The 17598-nt window shown below is 45.1% G+C and overlaps 1 protein-coding gene across 2 annotated transcripts in view; it reads left to right on the forward strand.

Moving 5' to 3' along the window:
* Window positions 1-17598, forward strand: part of SPATA7 (spermatogenesis associated 7) — a 408620-nt gene that overhangs the window by 54089 nt on the left and 336933 nt on the right. The gene's annotated exons all lie outside the window — the stretch shown is intronic.

Consider the following 17598-nt stretch of genomic DNA (forward strand, 5'->3'; position numbering starts at 1 on the left):
CAGTTCCTAAAGCCCATTTGTTTGCATAGAGGGATAATCCATAGAGCCCCCTGTTTACGGTATGCAGGACATTGAAAAAGAAAATGGGTAACAGTCTCTTCATTCTCACAGCCCATCGGACATAACTTGGTACTATTGTTCATATTGGACCATTTATAAGTTAGGGTGTTGGTTACTTTTTTCCTAGCACACAACAAAAAAATGAACTGTGCTGATGTTTCAGAATTTGTGCGAATGAAGCACATTTTTTTGCACTTCTGAAGTGTGGTGGAAACAAATATTTGTATACGATCGAAACACATCAATACACTATTATTTGTGTGCAGTAACGTCATATTTTGGCGCATGTGTAATGGTCATTTCAATTGAAAATGCATTGTGTGTAATGCCAGTGTGCTACCACACCAAGCACACTCCACTCCACTGTATGCATTCCATTTTATGCCACACTACTCCATTCTACGACACTCCAACCCACCTAATCTACTCTACTCTATCCCACTCCTCTCTGCCTCACTCCACTCACCCAAATCTACCCAACCCCCACTTCACTCCAATCTACTCCACTCCAATCTACCACACTCCACTAATATGTACTCCACTTAAGTTAACCCTCTCCACCCCAATCCACCTCACTCCAATCTACTCCACTTCACTCTATCCCAATACACTCTACCCCAAATCTTCCCCTCCACTGTCTACTCCACTGTACCCCTATCTATTCCACTACAGTTAACTCCACTCCAGTCCACCCCACTCCACTGCAATCTGCCCCACCCCACTCTAGCCCAATGTGCCCCACTCAAATCCACTTAATCTACCCCACTCCACTGTATCCAAATCTACCTCACACCACTTCACTCCAATCTGCCCCTTTACAATCTACCACATTCCACTCAAATCTACCCTACTCCACTCCAGTCTAATCCACTCCGCCCCAGTCCTCCCCACTCCAGTTTATACTTGCGCATTCTGCCCCACTCCACTCCAATCTACCCACTCCAGTCACCCCTCTTCAATCTACCCTACCCCAATCTACCCCACTGATTTCAATCTACCCTAGTCTAATCCACGCAGTATACCCCACTCCACTCTTCCCCAGTCTATCTCACGCCACTCCAATTTCAACTTCACTCTAATCTATTCAACTCCAATCAGTCCCGGCCTACCCCACTCCATTCTACTCTACTCAATCTACCCCACTCCACTTCACTCCATACTACCACAAGCCACTCAAAATCTACCCCACTCCATTCTAACCCACTCCAAATAATCAACCCCACTCCAGTATATCCTACCCCCACTCCACCCCTAACTACCATACTCCAAACTCCCCCATCCAATCTAGCCCACTCCTGTCCACCACACTACAGTCTATCTCACCCCACCCACTCCAACCAGTTCCACTCCAATCTACAGCAATTTACCCCACTCCTATCTGTCTTACTCCAAACTACCCTACTCCAGTCTACCCAGCTTCACTCCAGTTTACCCTACCATAATCCACCCAATCAATCCCGGTCCAAGTCTGCCCATTTCATCCTAATCTATCTCACTCCACTCCAGTCTACCCCTCTCCATTCGAATCTACCCCTCTTCACCCTCTCCACTCCAGTCTACCCCAATCCATTGCACTCCACTCTTCCCAAGTGTTCCCCGCTCCACTGCAGTCTACTCCACTCCATTCTACCCGTCTCCACCCCAGTCTACTCCACTCTATCCTAATCTACCCCAAATCAATCTACCTCACTCCAGTTTACCCTACCATAATCTACCCAATCTATCCTACTCCAAGATACCAAACTCTACCCATTCCACCCTAATCTACCCCACTTCAGTCCACCCCTCTCCACTCCAGTCTACTCAGTCCACTGCACTCCACTCTTCTCCCAATCTACCCCACTCCACTGCAATCTACCCCACTCCAATCTACCCCTCTCCACTCCAATCTACCCAAATCCACTGCACTCCACTCTTTCCCCAATGTACCCCGCTGCACTGTAATCTATCCCAGTCTACTCCACTCCATCCCAATCTACCCCACTCTCCCACTCCAATCAACCCCAATCTACTCCACTCCGGTCAACCCCCACTTCACTCCAATTTACCCTACCATAATCCACCCAATCTACCCAAGTCCAATCTACCAAACACTACCCATTTCACCCTAATCTACCCCACTCCAGTCTGCCCCGCTCCACTCCAGTCTACTCTAATCCACTGCACTCCACTCTTATCCAAGTCTACACCGCTCCACTGCAATCTAGTCCACACCAATCTACCCCACTCCACCCCATTCTACCCCAATTCAGTCTACCCCACTCTCCCACTCCATTCTACCCCAAACTACTCGATTCCAATCTACTCCACTCTAATTTAACCCACTCTACCCCTCCATTCTACCCCTCTCCATCCCAGTCTACCCTACTCCACCTCAATCTACCCGACGCCAGTCTATAATGCTAATCTACCCAACACCCCCACTCCAATCTATCGGACTCCATACCACCCCACTCTACCCCTCCACTACACCAATCTATTCCACTCTGCTGTACCCCAATATACTCCATTGCACTCTAGCTCAGTCTACCCCACTCCAATCTACCCCACCCCACATCACTACCTTTTAGCCATGCTGAACAGCAGCCACACTGGTGTACAACATGGCTAAAAATAAATTGCCAAAACAAATAGCTCTCACATAGGGGAAACCTGTTGGCTTTGCCATTTCTTGTTTTTAGAAGAGATGAGTGAAAATAACTCTGTTTTTGATTTGTTACATATGTTTCAGAGCTGCCAATTTTATATAATAATTGTGAGTAGTGTTTTTCAATCTTGCGGCCGGTGTTTTAAAAAAAATGTTTTTATACACATGTGGTTGATTATGCAGCATCAAAAAAGATTGAAAAACATTGTGCTAAAACCACTTCATACAGCGAGATAGCTCAAGTGAAATGGGGGAAACAAACTTAAAGAATAGTACCAGTCCCATGAGAAGGTGGGTTGCCGTTAATACAGATACAACAGAAGATAAAATGTGTAGGGTGAGCAGCATGCAACACCCTAAATTGAAACATTAGCAGAGCTAGATGAGCAAAAGCTTGCATCAGAAGGTGGGTTGTGGTTCATACAAAAGCAATTTTAGATCAAACTCAGAGGGTGAGTGGTTAGAAGTGCCCACAGTTGAAACACTAGCAAAGTTAGAGAGAGGAGAGAATCTACTGTGTGTAGCATGTAAGTGCAGTCACTCTTGCCTATATCAGGTGAACTTCAACCCTTTAGGAAACTCCTCAAATCACAACGTTTCCTCTTAATAGTTGTATGCATTCTGTGTCTAGATAAAGTCATCTTTCACTGGGAAACCCTCTATTGAATGAAAGTGCTTCATATGAATGAATAATGTAGATACATAAATATGTCCTAGTGGTGCAGTGGAAAGTGTGCTGCAATTTATTAAAGGACATTGAGAGAATATACCTGGGCCGCCTGGTAAAATGCACTGCAGACTTTCCCAATCCCTTGTTTGTTTGTATGTATGTATGTGTTTGGCATTTGTACTACTTGAATGAGGTCTTATCCCTAGTGCTGATTTTTTTGTTGTCATGGGCATACACGGATCATGCATGTGCGCCATGACACAGGCCTGTCTGATGGATTGTGATCTGTTTGGACAGGGGGCTCTTGAAGCGCTACCCTTTAGTGGTGAAAGGCTACTGCCTTTGCCAGAGTGAAGAATCACAAGCACAGTGGTGGAAGGCATACCTTATAGTGGTCAGTAAAAGTGAAAAGGCCTTTTTTACTGATGCCATTGAAGTGAGGCTTACAGGCTCACTGGTTTAAAGTTCCACTACTGTGTGCTTAGCTCACCTTTGGCCTACATCAAATTGGTGTGTAGGGCTGCTCAGTGTGTATATGTTTTATACATGTTCCTCTGAGTCGTACAATATAGCATGATGCAGTGCTGGGTGGTACCTGTTTTTTATATACATGTACTGGGTGTATGTGTGCCTGTGAATGGTACAAAACATGGAAGATTCTGGTTTCCATGCTGAGCTCCATTTTTGGAGAAGCGTGAGGCGGTAGAGGAATACCTCAACTGATCTGTGGGTTGCTGCGTTCCTGAGAACTGGGTGGAGAACACTGGGAAATGGGAGAGGCAAGCTCTTCAGTGATTTTCAAAAGGTGCTCTTTGAGAAGTCACTCGGAAGGGGCCTAGACACATCTCACGAAGGAAATGGTGCTGATACAAGAATCATAAAGAGTAGGACTGAGGCCACAGTGGTATTACAAACTTTTGATCCTCCAGTCATTCCAATGGCCTATGTTGTGGGACTGTCAGATCTTGAGTAACCCCTGCTGTGGCAGGCTGCTTTCTAGAGGAAGGGAAGGGTACTGTAGAATGTATTACAAAAGGAAGCAAACCCTCAACATACACTTCAAAGACTGACATTAAAGTGTAATGTGTGTCTGGAATTGGACTGTTGGAAGGTGGGTCATTAGTTGTGTGGCCTGCACAAGTAATGGGTGCGCACTCAACCACCACTGGGAACCAAACATCCCATTGTAGTGCTTGACTCTCGTAGTCGTTGCAGAGTAGTCCAAAACTTACTCAAGGGAGGTGGTGTGGGTTAGTAATCACTCACACACACAACTCAATACTGTGCAACAATTTACAAATATGCACATGCTTTGGTGACATTGCGTAGTCATTCTTGTCTCACACAAATGGAGAGGTAGATCAACAACCCAAATGGCAAAACATCTGCCTGTTATTTAGAGTGGGAGCACCTAATACTGGCAATAACGTACATCTACTTTGATCACTAGTGGCTGGCAGTCTCATCACTCAAATTAAGCATTAACAAGAAACATGTATAGGTATGTTGGAATAATTTGTGTTGTTACAACAATGATTTGTGTTGTGATCTATGCAGTATAACCACAGCCCTAAATGGTATTGGCAAAGTTTCATCATATTCCACATTGAAGCATTCAATATAAAAATGATGCACCGTTGACGTAGTCCCTAAAGGACATCACTTAATTGTTCATAACGCCATCCCTCATCCCTAGAGGGTGCCTTTTCACATGACCATTCACAGGGCACATCGTTGGCCACCACGCTGCAGCCACACTTCATCACATTCAGCGTAAAATGCTGCACTTTAACCATAGTGCCTAAAGGACTCCATTTCTGCAGAAACACATGAATTTATAACCCTTCACCCATAGAGTGTGTTTACATTATGACAATTCATTTTAATCACATTCACCCCTGGGTTGGGGTCCTGGCCCCCCCCCCCCATTCTCTTGATGGAGTGCATGATGGCGCTCCCCAGCTTAGCTTCATCTTCAGGGATGGGGTCCTGGGCTCCTCCTGTCCAGCATCGAGCTAGCACGACGGCGCTACCTCCCAGGCACATTTTGCTGGGAGACGCATGACGGCACTCGCCGCCCATTTCCTCTTCGTGGGGGCGACCCTCTGGCTCTAACCCACCCCCTGGGCAACTTTGAAATCGGCGGCGGAGCCCCCACATGCTTCGTTGCTGGTCCTCCCCAGGGGGTCAAAGGTCATGAACTTTCCAACGGGGATAGCTCCGGCCCCCTTTGGGCCAATCTTGGGTGATCTTGGTCTCTTTTCGCTCCTGGTGGTCAGCCCTTGCATCTGAAGCACTTTCTTCAGGCATCCTGGCCTCAAAGATCCCAACCTTGTGTAGAGCCAATCTCACTGAAAACCTGTGCCAGCCTTGCACTTGGGTGTCTCTCTCTAGGCAGCATGCCCGTCTTGCACAGAATCCCAGTCTTTCCCCAATTGTCCTTGAGGGGGGAAGTATAAGGGGACCAACTTACCTGGTCCTGGGGTGTGCCCCACAGGGTCTGGGGTCAATCAGGGGCAGAGTATTTGCCCTAGCGAGCAATGAGGGAGTTCTTCCTTCCAGTTGTCCATGATGCCCATTTTCAGTCCCAGTGTTCCTCAGAAAAGCACATTCCAGAGTGAGCTCTCTCCATTGTGCAAGACCTTTTAAGTGGGGCGGAAGTGTCCAGCAAGGCTGCAACTCTGGCCTATCCCTGACATCACCTCTCCACTCCTGTCCCAACCTTTCCTGCATAGTCTTCTGGGATAGTTCAAAATGGCTTTGCCCAGGAGTCAGTTGTTACATGTGCTCTGAGGGCCTCCGCTCCCTTCCTTCCTGAAATTCTTGCCAGGACCTCCCCCAGCAATTGCTCCAAGAAGCCCCTTCTCATTGAGTGGCCTGGGGGCAGGTCCAGTTCCTGGCATCGAAGGATAGTTGGCTGATTGATGCCGGGCCCTGTCCCTGTAGCTGGAGAGAACAATGATTAATCCAGCCCAGCAAGGTCACAAAGGCCTGGGCCCTGATCTGGAGCTGAATCAGAGAAAGGTGACATTCCTGGCTTACCCACAAGCTGTACAGAAATGCTTTTGTAACGCACTGCATTGTTCTTTCCATACAGGTTACAGTGTACATTGGTGCGACTCTGGAAACTGTGGACCCTAGTGAACTGGAGTTGCGTCCTAGAGCAGCCGTTCTCATTCTCATATAATGGAGTGTCAATACAGTAAAGCAAACTGACTGTCCCTCACATGTGAGCATCCACCTCATAAGGCTTACTCTAGGTCACCACCCACTCTGCATTGTCCCTCCTGCGCCAAGCAATCTAGGCACAGTTCTTGGGTTGCACACAACAGGAGTCCTCCCCGCTCAGCACTCACACGGGAGCACACTTGGCTATTAGGCTTCCCCACAGTAAAAGGTTGAAAACTCGGTGAACCAGATAGTCAGAACTGCCCTCTCACATTTGTCACCCAGCTTATTCCTACAGGGAAGAAGTAGCCACTAGGCATGAGTATTCTTCACCTGGTCAGCGATAACAAGTGAAGAGGGGTTCTGACCAGATAACTTACTCGTCTGTTGTCTGCTACCCCTGGTATCTTACACTGGCTGTTGGCTGCTAAGGCCACCTCCTTCACTCACCCATGAGACCACCTTTCACTACTGGGACCCCAGACTGCCTTATGAACCCTCCTGGTTCTAGGTTGAATAGGTCCAGGTCACTATTTGTCTACATGTTCTGAACAGAGCTAATCCTATCCTTGCCCTGGGTCATGCAACATTATTCCCGCCACTCTATTGGACTGAGTGGACTGTGAGTGGGTGCGTGAGTATCTGAGTGGGTCTGTTAACGGGTGCGTAAGGGTTGAGTGGGTGTGTGAGTGGGAGAGAGAGTGAAATGACCACAGACACACCTGGACTAGAACCCCCAACTTTTAGTGTGAGGGGCTGTTACCTTCATCATTAGGCCACAGGTGTCTTTTCAATCAGATCTCCACACGAGATTGAAAGGGGTCATGAATCCTTTACATCCCTTTATATACTAATTTGGATTTTCGTTAATTTCTCTAGAACTACTGAATGGATTTACACCAAATAACAAAAGGCCTCTTACTGGACCAAGAGCTACCTTTCTGCTAAATTTGGTGTAATTCCGTCCAGTGGTTTCGGTGCTGTCACTGTTCAAAATCCCTACAGAAATATGAATGGGAAAACTCATTTTGGGACCCCCTTTTTCTCTGCCCCTGCTTGATGGGTCACCCCGAAACTTTCCAGACAACAGCTGAAGTGAGTGTAAAAATGTTTTGAACAATTTCCTGAAGATTTGTCAACCGGTTCTAGTTAGGTTGGCATTTTACCCATAAAAAACCACAGAAATTCAGCAGTTATAGTTATACTTATAGTTATTCTTATGTTAAGAAACTATAACTCACTGCATAAAACTAATTTACTGCACATGTTATAGTTTCTTCAGATAGGTATAAGTATAGCTGTAACTACTGAATTTCAGTGGTTTTGTATGGGTAAGATGTCAACCTAAATATAATGTCCCTGTAACCTCTGTTGTAACCTTTGTTTTTTTCAGTGAATTTTTATGTTTTTTTTTTTTTTTTGTAAAGTAATATCTATGTACTGCACCTTAATACTACCCCACTGCGCACAGCCCTTGGCCGTGCATGGCGGGGGTGGCTCGCAGGCCAGGCCCTGTGCCCCTCCACATGCACCTAACCCCATGCTGTGCATGGCCTGTGGCAGTGCGCAGTGGGTTCTGGTGTGTGAGTAGGTTTCATTTTCATTGTCTTTTTTAGATTCATGAATCCTTCACGAGTTTACAGGTGGGCTGTACTGAGCACTGCAGTAGATCTGTGGGTCGGCCTGAAATAAGTTTGGCTAATTTTTCCCGGTGAGGGTTCTCTCGAGGACCCTTCCATCTCCTATGGGGTCAGGATACCTGTAGTCTGACCCCTCAGGTCAGTTTTTTTGTGTTTTTCCTCCCCCAGTCTGATGCGACAAAGAAAACGATGGCCACAACTTTCCTCCCAGGTTGCGGCCAGCCAATCTGGGCTTTGCTTTTCACCCGGATCTGCAGATCCTCCTAAAGTGGATCTGCAACGGGTTAGCGTCCCTAAATATTTATATTTCTTTTTCCTTTAGTAACTAAAAATACTGAACGGATTTACACCAAAAAACAAAAAGAGCTCATTCTGGACCAAGAGCTAGCTCTCTGCCAAATTTGGTGTAATTCAGTCCAGCAGTTGTTGTGTCTAAAGTCCCTATGGGTAATTGCATGGAGAAACCACGTTTTAGGACCTCCCTCCCCCCTGTTTGATGAATCGCCCCGAAACTTTCCACTTAGCAGTCAAAGTGACTGTTGTACTGGTTTTGAAAATGTTGTGAAGATTCGTCAAACGGGTCCAAAGTTATAGGCAAACCAAAAAATACTTTTATATTATCAAGGTACATATGTGTGAAGTTAAGCATGGTAAACCTGTACTTAACTTTATATATTTACCTTCACAATATTATGATTCTCGATATTTAGGCCTCGTTATTTTGTGCCCATGCTGGTGGAAAACCCTGCCTTTCAGCTGACATTACTTTCTCCATCTTTGCAGTCAGTGAGTTCTGGTCACTTGCGCTTGCCTTTTACTCTATTTGATTAGGTACGGAGGGAGGCTAATGTAAGAGATATAGAGATGTCGGTCAAACCTAACCATTTGACATTGATGAAGGTCAGATGAGAGGAATGCACAGTTCCATGTGAACTCTGTCTGACCCAACACCTGGGGTCCTCATCTGAAAGTCTCAATGAATTGCCATTGATTTCCTGTCTGCTAAATGACCCATAGCACTGCCCCCTTGGGCCATTAAAAAGAGAGCTGATGGCTGCACAGCATTTCCAAGGTCTGCACATCCACGTATTCCTAGAGATAATTTAGTCTTGTTGGAGGCGTGACCTCGTGTGACCTTGAAGGGGCAGTTACCATCCTGTAGCGCTCCGAAACTATACCAATGGGTGATGAATGCACTTGATTGGTAATGTCGGCCTTTGATTTTTGTGCATCTGTTAGATTAGACAGCGTTGAAGGCCGCTGTCTTTGATTTTTCTGTTATTTAGTGCTAGTCTGTTGGGTCCTCTGTTCAATCGGAATATATTTAATATAAGGCCACAATGTATGTTGTTTCTACTTTTAATTTTCATGCAACAGATACAATAGGCGGACTTGTGCAATGTATTGAAGTTGTTTATTCAGAATGCGGTGTGACATGTGTGCCTCGTTTAAGTGGTAGTCAATTAGTACTTTGGAAAACAACAATTTATCAACGCCTTATTGAATTAGCCTAACAGTTGTTACTTATATGGTTATATATAGATAAGTAGTGAATATTAAAGTATCATTTATGTTTTTTAAACGATTTGGGAGTGACATTGTCTTAGATGTTTTGTGTCGTAATTTATTTTGCTTAGAATTCATCCCACTGCCTGTTAAATAAACATTCGTTTCTGTAATGCCCGTTTGCAATCTTTCAGCAGTGAGAACGTGCCCCCAGATGAAGTGATTGATGTTTGTACATGAGTGTCTAGGCGGCGGGCATTTACAACCGATAACGGTAGTGGTAATTGTAATTAATCTCCGATCACTGACTTGCTTTTATACTGGGTATTGTTGCACTTTGCCGTCGAAGTGCTTTACGGGGCCACAATGTTCGTTTGAATAACATATCTTAAATCGTCTTCAAAATCCGGTATTTGCAGCAGAAGTCACATTTTTAGTAACGCCTTGTAATTTTTTTTTTTTTTTTTTAACAAATTATCTTTATTACGTTCCATCATAGACAGATTAGCAAGCATCAGTGTTGCTGTCAAAACCGTTGGGTTGTTTAAAGTACCAAAGCAGCCATTGCATTTCAAGTAAGAGACCCCTGCCTTCGACCCTCACTCTGTTTCTTACAACATCAACTGTGTCAGTCAGCATAAAGCATCATATAAGTCTCCACCAGCCTAGTGGATTGCAGAAATGTATATGAAAAGAGTCTCAGTTCTCAGTATCTGTGATATTTGGTATAGCCACACCTCACCTAATATGGTATCATGGCGCTGAAGCAGGAGCTATATGGGCCGCGCCAGGGCCAGGGTTAGGTGAAAAGACAGGTCTTCAGTGTCTTGCAATTTTCAAGAACTAAGGAGGAGGATCTGATGTGCAGGGGCTGTTTGTCCCAGGCTTTAGGAGAAGGCACAACCTGTGAGAGCCAGAGGGGTCGTTGAGGGTATGCCTGGCCACTGAGTTTTGTATGGTCTGTACACTTCTGGTCAGTTGATTCCAGCATAGTGTGTGTTGCCATAGTCCAGCTTATTCATGATTAGGGCTTGGGTGACGGCTCTGCAAGTATTGGTAGGGAACGATCTGAACACTCTTTTGAGCATCTTGTGTACGGAGGCAGGATACGAAGACTGCATTCACTTGGCCGGTCATGGTGAGTTGGTTGTAAATTGTTATTCCAAGGTTATTTGCGTGGATTGCCGGGAGTGGAATAGGTCTAAGATTGGCAGGCCCACCAGGTGGAGGCCCAGAATGAGATGTCTTGCTGAAGATTACTACTTCTGTCTTGCCTGTGTTCAGCCTGAGGCAGTTGTTTTTCATGCATCTGGCATCTTCAGTCATACAGGCGAAGACACCGTGCTGGGTGTTTGGTGCCATTTTGGAGAGGGAGAGTACGAGCTGGGTGCCTGCAGCATAGGATATGATGATTCCCTGGGCACAGAGGATGCTGGCAAGTGGAGTCACGTAGGTGTAGAATAGAGTGGGGCTGAGTGAAAATCCTTGTCAAACTTCACAGAACAGGTTGACGGTGTCTTACCTGAATGAGGCCAGGCTGACCGGAAGGGTAGGACTGCTTAGGAAGAAGCATATCCAGCAAAGTGCTGGACCTTGGATGCCCCCTTCGTGCAGTTATTGGATAAGGATGGGATCGGAGATGGTGTTGAGGGCTGCGGAGTGCTCAAATAGGAAGAGGGCCATGGAGTCATTTCTGTCTATGATCATTCAGATGTCATCCGTTGTGACGATGAGTGATGTCTCTGTACTGTGGTTGGGCCTGAATTCAGACTGAGTGGTGTTGAAGAGGTGTTTTCATTGAGGTTGGTGGCTAGACTTTTGGTTGCATATTTTTCATGACTTTATTGGGAAGGGTATCAGGGAAATAGGCTGGTAGTTAGCTAGTGTTTTCGGGTGTGCTGAGGGTTTCTTGACAAGAGAAAGTACTGTGCCTTGTTTCCAGGCATCCAGGAAGGTGACTGTAATGATTGAGTCTTTCCATTTTAGGGTGAGAGCTTTGCTGATGGGGGTCCATTCATTTAAAGATGTGGTAAGGGCTGGGGTCTGATGGTGCTTCAAATTGTATGGACTGCATGGTTGTTGTGGCTTCTTGAGTGTTGATTGTGGGCCAGGTGGTCAGAGTGGTCCTCTGGGTGTTGGCAGAGATGGGCAGGAGGGCTGCAAAGGTGGAAGAGTCTGGTTGGGGCTTAAAGATTTCATAGACGCTGGTGATCTTGTTGCTGAAGAATAGGGACGGCTGGGTGCAGGGGTCCAGAGAGGGGTGTTACACTGGTGGAGCTTGCTGCTTGACAGATGAAGTTTTTCATTGTGGCAAAGATTTCCTTGGCGCTGTTGGTGCTGTTTTTGAAGTGGTCAGTGAGCAAAGAACATTTGGTGGCTCTGATTTGCTGACAGTAGCATGTGAGGCTGGATTTGTAGGTGCTCTTGTTGGTTTCTTTCTGACTTAAGTTCCATCTGCGTTCAAGTTGTTTGCAGTGGCATTTGGTGAAACTGAGCTTTTCCGTATACCAGCTTGCTGGTTCTATTGGTTCTGTTAGCTTTGAGAGAAGACTGGCCATCTGCACAGGCGGTGATCCAGGCATTAAAGTTACAGATTGATGCAACAAGGTTGTTATTCTGTTAAGGCTAGTGGTGTAGGAGTTCAGAAGGCCAAGCTACTTCTGAGATCGTGTTCCAGTCCTGTTGTGAAGATTTGGTGATAGTGTTTCTGCGGTGGTGTGACATAGGTATATTTCTGCCTCCATTTAATTCTATTGCTTATGCAAAAACTAGGATAATCCCCCTCATACAATCATCACAGCATTGGGTCAACAGCAAGGGTTTTCTTTAATTTTCCGCTGGCTCCAATGCAGGGAAATAGTGATCCTCGCACTCTAAAAGAGGCCAGGGAATTGCAAGGAGGGTGGAAGAGACATCAACCAATTTTTGGCAGCTGTTCTTTTGCTCCCCTTTAACTGAAGGGGGCTCTCAATGTCAGATGTTTTTTCTGCTGAAGGCCAAGCCAGGAAATTAGAGGAGCTCCACCTAATCAGACCTGTGAGGACAAAATTTTACTTTCTAGAACCGCGAGGAGTATGCTTCAAGTCTACCGGGACAAAGCCTGAAGATAGCATGGCCAGTGTTCTAATGTTATGTATTCTTGTGTAATGCAAGATTCCATTTAATCCCCCCAAACCAGCCCAGTCATTGTGTAATGGCCTCAGCTGAGATAGAGGAGATCTACTCTATGATGATGAACTGCAAGTTAGTGAACCAGGGGCAGTGACTTGGGTGTACATTTCCTCATTACCATAATGAATCATCTGTCCTTGTTAGGACGTGAATCGGTAAATAAATTCAGGGCTTGAACACAGAATACAATCGAAAGGCCTGTTGGTTGGACAGTTGGGGGCACTTTGTTTCTTTAAAATCCCTATACTAGTTTGCTACATCTCTAGAGAGCCACCATTGCCATCATTCCCATTTAGTGCCAATGGGAGGTGGGTGATGGCTCCTACTCCTGTGCCAGGGTAACATTTTCAGCCCACAGGCAGTTATGCATGAGTATACAATCAGCCTTATCTGGTCCTCCGCAAGTGGGAAGCCAAAGCCCAAAAGAAGGAAAGCAACATCAGAAGGGAGCATCCCAACATTGTTTTGATAACTGCCAAGATTTCAGTTCAGAAAAGTTGGATGTGGGGACAATCCCAAAAAATATACTTGATATCTCCCAAGAGACCATATTCCTCCAAAGGAAGAGTCCTCATGAAAGGGTGAATTCTGTGTTCAGCTTGGCAGGGGTAACAGTCAAATGCCCCTTTGCAATGAGCTTCTCTGCCCAAGATAGAGCAAGAATGTTGTGCCAAGTCCCACCAAAGACACATGCATTATTGGGCCTTATCCATGTCACCTTCCAAAGCTGCATCCTATTTTCACTTGCAAGGATTATGTAATGGGGAAGCTTTCTCCAATGAAAAGGTGTACATGGCTGAGATAATGCCTTTTGAACTATGTTCAAAACCCAGTGCCTCAGTTGCGCATAATGGAATCCTTCTGAGTCATTAACCATAAAGATGCACTTAGTGTCATCAAAATAGGATCTCAATATTATGAAGCATGTCCAGTACTGTGAGGCATGCCACTTATCAAATGTGCTAGGCATAAACACATGTAGAAAGGCTTAATTAAAGTGCCTAGGGGTGTGTGCAAGGGGAACGAAGGGAGACTAGAATGTTTTGTTAGCATGTCCCAAACAATAAGCATGTTGTTTGCAGCAGTTCTAAGGGAAGCATTTGAGGGCCTGTCCTGCTTAGGCTTCCATGTCAGGTCTCGGGTGTCATGACTACTATCGCTCAATCCATGTGTGAACACAATTTGTCTGTTGTCTGTAGACATCAATCTGAGAGAACCCATACCTCAGAAGCAGTTTCTTGAGCTCCAGAAATAAGTCCCTCTGAATCACAGTAGGGAGGGCTTGAAAAATAAATAATGGTATGTGGCCTCCCAAGCAGTGAGAGAAAGAGTGGTGACAGCTGCCCGAAATCAGTATAAAGGGAACTAAGGAAGAGGACATAATTAACTCCATAGAGCCCTGATGGATTCAGGTTGATATGAACCAACAAGTACATAATGAGTCATCTAATCAAAAGGTATTTGGGGCTTGAGGGTCTCTATGCCCTCTGCCCAAAGTTAAATTCGGAATTTGTAAATTAGCCATACTGACTCTGAAACTGGAGGTTTTATCAGTCAATTGGACTTGGAAGTAAAGGATGTATGTGGCTGACAAGGCAAGAGTCTGGAGGACATGTCTGCAAACAAGGTTTTTTTTATCTACAATCTGACCAAATTGTAACCCCTTCATAGACTTGTATTTTCCTAACCTGGGCTGCAAATGTCTCAGTGCTGAGGGCAAAGTGTAACTGGGAGAAAGGCCATCCCTAGGAATTTCCCTTCCTAAGGGCAAAATGGTGTGACAGATTACCATTTAGGGCAGTTCTGAAGATAGGGGTGCAGTACCCCACTATGGCCAACTTTGTAAATCTGGTCCAAATCCTATCTTATAGAGCACTTCAACAAGAAAGCACCAGTCCACCAAGTGAGTGCCTTCTCTGGGTCCAGTGATATCATCACTCTTGTAATCTGTTTTCTCCTGGCTTTTTCCACTTGATAGATTATGTAGCGTTTGCCCTTCCTAATAAATCTGAGTGGGTCAGAATGTGTTCAATCCAAAATAAGGTTATCAAATCTGGTTGTGAATAATTTGGGTGAACTGTGAGTCCCTAGGAATCTTAGTTTAGGCAGATTGCCCTGCTTAAATTTCACAGAGATTGTGACTACCCATTACGGAAGTCACTCTCCTCTAAGCACTAGCATGTTGAAGAGCTCAATTTGATTTGGGATAGAGAGTTTGCAAACGTTTTACAGAAGCCACCTGTAAATCTTTCTGGTTCCTGGAGCTTTATGAAGCCTGGTGGACTTAATAGCCGCTTAAATGTCTGAGGTAGAGTTAGGGGCTTGAGTGCATCTCACTAGTCCAGGGTTCTGGCTCTTTGAGTGCTATTGATAAGTTTGTGACTTGTTCCTATTTGTGAAATGAAGCAGGATAGTACAAGGCATAGAAAGCCCAGAACACCTCCAGTTTCTCCTCTTCTGCAGTTCCACTTTGAAAACCAAATCCATCATGAAGCAAAGATGGAGTAGGTCTGCACCTCCCCAAGGGTAGTGTTTGTGGACTTAGTTTGAGGGAAGTGTAATAGGTGCCTAATTCGAGTTTACTTTGAAGGACAAGAGACATTATATCATAATCTGTTTGTGGATACCTTTGGTGGATGTGAAAGAAAAATGTGTGTTCTCCTTGATTTGCGTTGTGTTTATGCCCTGGGTTGCTCAGACAAAGGCCATGGAGTGTGTTTGATGGTTTTCGAGAAGGCATGGAGCCCACCACTGACGTTCCTGTTCAGTCTTTCTTAGCATGCCATACCAGATTAAAGTCCTCTGTGAACAATATATCACCCTCCACAAAGCCTGGTAAGGTCCTGAGGAAGGAAGTCAGAATCTTATCTTGACCAGTGTTAGAAATATGCACCATAGAGATTGGAACTCCTCTACCAAATACCTGGCCAGTAACTCTAACATACCTCCACTCCTTATTTTTTCTACTGACTGTAGGGATGAAGTTTGTGGATCTGTGCAAAAATAGAGCATCAACATTGTGCTTTGTTCAAGCTGATGAGCAACATGTTTAAGGCACGGCTTATCTGACCATCAAAGGTGTGATTCCTGCATAACTATGACATTAAATCGCCACCCCATTCCCAAAATATTGCCACAGTTTAACTTTCTTATTGAGAGAGTATAGTCCTTTAACATTGAGTGATAATATTTTACCTGTCAAAAGATGCGAGGTATCTATGCTGATGAGATGAGCCACCTGGACTAGCTAGCCTTCATCTGCCTATATGCATGTCATGTGATGCAGTCTATAACAGAAAACACCTAGATGATGCTGACAACCTTAGAACTTCTGTGGATCAAACCATAGGTATTAAAAAGATTAGCAGTAACAACAAAGGGCTTGGCCAGCACTCAAGATTGGTCCTCTCATGTATAAGTGAATGATTTGGGTCTGAGTATAGCAGGCCACTATTATGCTATAGATGTGTAGCTCATTCGGGTACCTGCCACGCAGTCTCAAAGTGTAATTAAAAAAAAAAGCATGATAATAGAAGTAGTGTTTATCCCACCCCCCTTCTGACATCTGGCCAAGAGTTGAGTGAAGTAAATTCCTACTACAGTATGGGACCTGGCTGAGACTGCCTGCTCATTACACTCACAACAGAGGTGTAATCAAATCACCTTGGCTTGGCCAATACAATTAGTCAAGTGGCGGTTTGCAGATTTATTTCTTGTGGCGAATATAGCTGCCATCTCATTCACTCTAGTTTGTAGTTCTGTGTCGTGTCTTGATTCCACTTTATAAGTAGATAATTGACTTTAAAGAGTGGCCATGGCAGTGTCTTTCCTTTGCACATTGGAGGAGTTATACGGCTCTTACTGTCCCTCCTGAATTTGAATGTCTTGGAACCGCTCTCTCTGGCCCGGTCTGTGATGTAGTGTGTCTTATTTTGATACTTAACTGAAATGCCAAATGATGATAGGTCGGAAATCCCGCCATCACAAAAGCGTAACAGGAGTGATATCTTGGTGCAGTGAGTTCTCAAATCTTTGAAGGAAGATCAGGTCTGAATGCCTCCTGGCACAGATGACATTCTTCTGTTGAAGCTGTGGAATTTAGCAACAATGCCTTTCATCCCTGGATGAACTCCTTGGACACTTTCCAGTCGGATTTCAGGATGGTCGTTTCCATGAAGCTCAGTGAACAATCCCATGAAGAAAGACTCTGGGTTGGTTCCCTCAGCCCACTCCTACCAGCCCCTATATATTTCTGTCTGTGAGTGATTCACCAGGTTCTAACATTTCAGGGTGACCGCTTCAGTTTGCTTCTGCTGGGTAGACAGCATCACTTTATGCCCATGTCTAGCACTGCCATGTCCACAGAATCAATATTCCATCTATTCCAGGCCACCAAAACACAAGTCTCAGACTGCAAATCTGGAAATGGTGTGGTTCAAGTGGAGACTTCCTCAGTCTCCTCACTTATGTATACTGCCTCCTTCAGAATAAAAACTTCACAAATTTAGGGAAGCCCCTGCAAGGATGACTGATGATGGTAAAGTCAATGGGAGCCCCCTTCACATCCTCTCAGCCCACCTAAATAGCAACACCTGCCCGTGGACATTTTTGAGCTAATTGAATACCCCCAGGTCTCCTTCTTTTCATGTTTTAATCATTGGATTGTTGTGCTGAATATTTTGTATTTATACGCTCCATTAGAGCAAACGTCTGCAGTGAACCCCTCAGCCATGATT

Source organism: Pleurodeles waltl, chromosome 9, assembly GCF_031143425.1.
Source record: "Pleurodeles waltl isolate 20211129_DDA chromosome 9, aPleWal1.hap1.20221129, whole genome shotgun sequence".
NCBI classification, from domain to species: Eukaryota; Metazoa; Chordata; class Amphibia; order Caudata; family Salamandridae; genus Pleurodeles; species Pleurodeles waltl.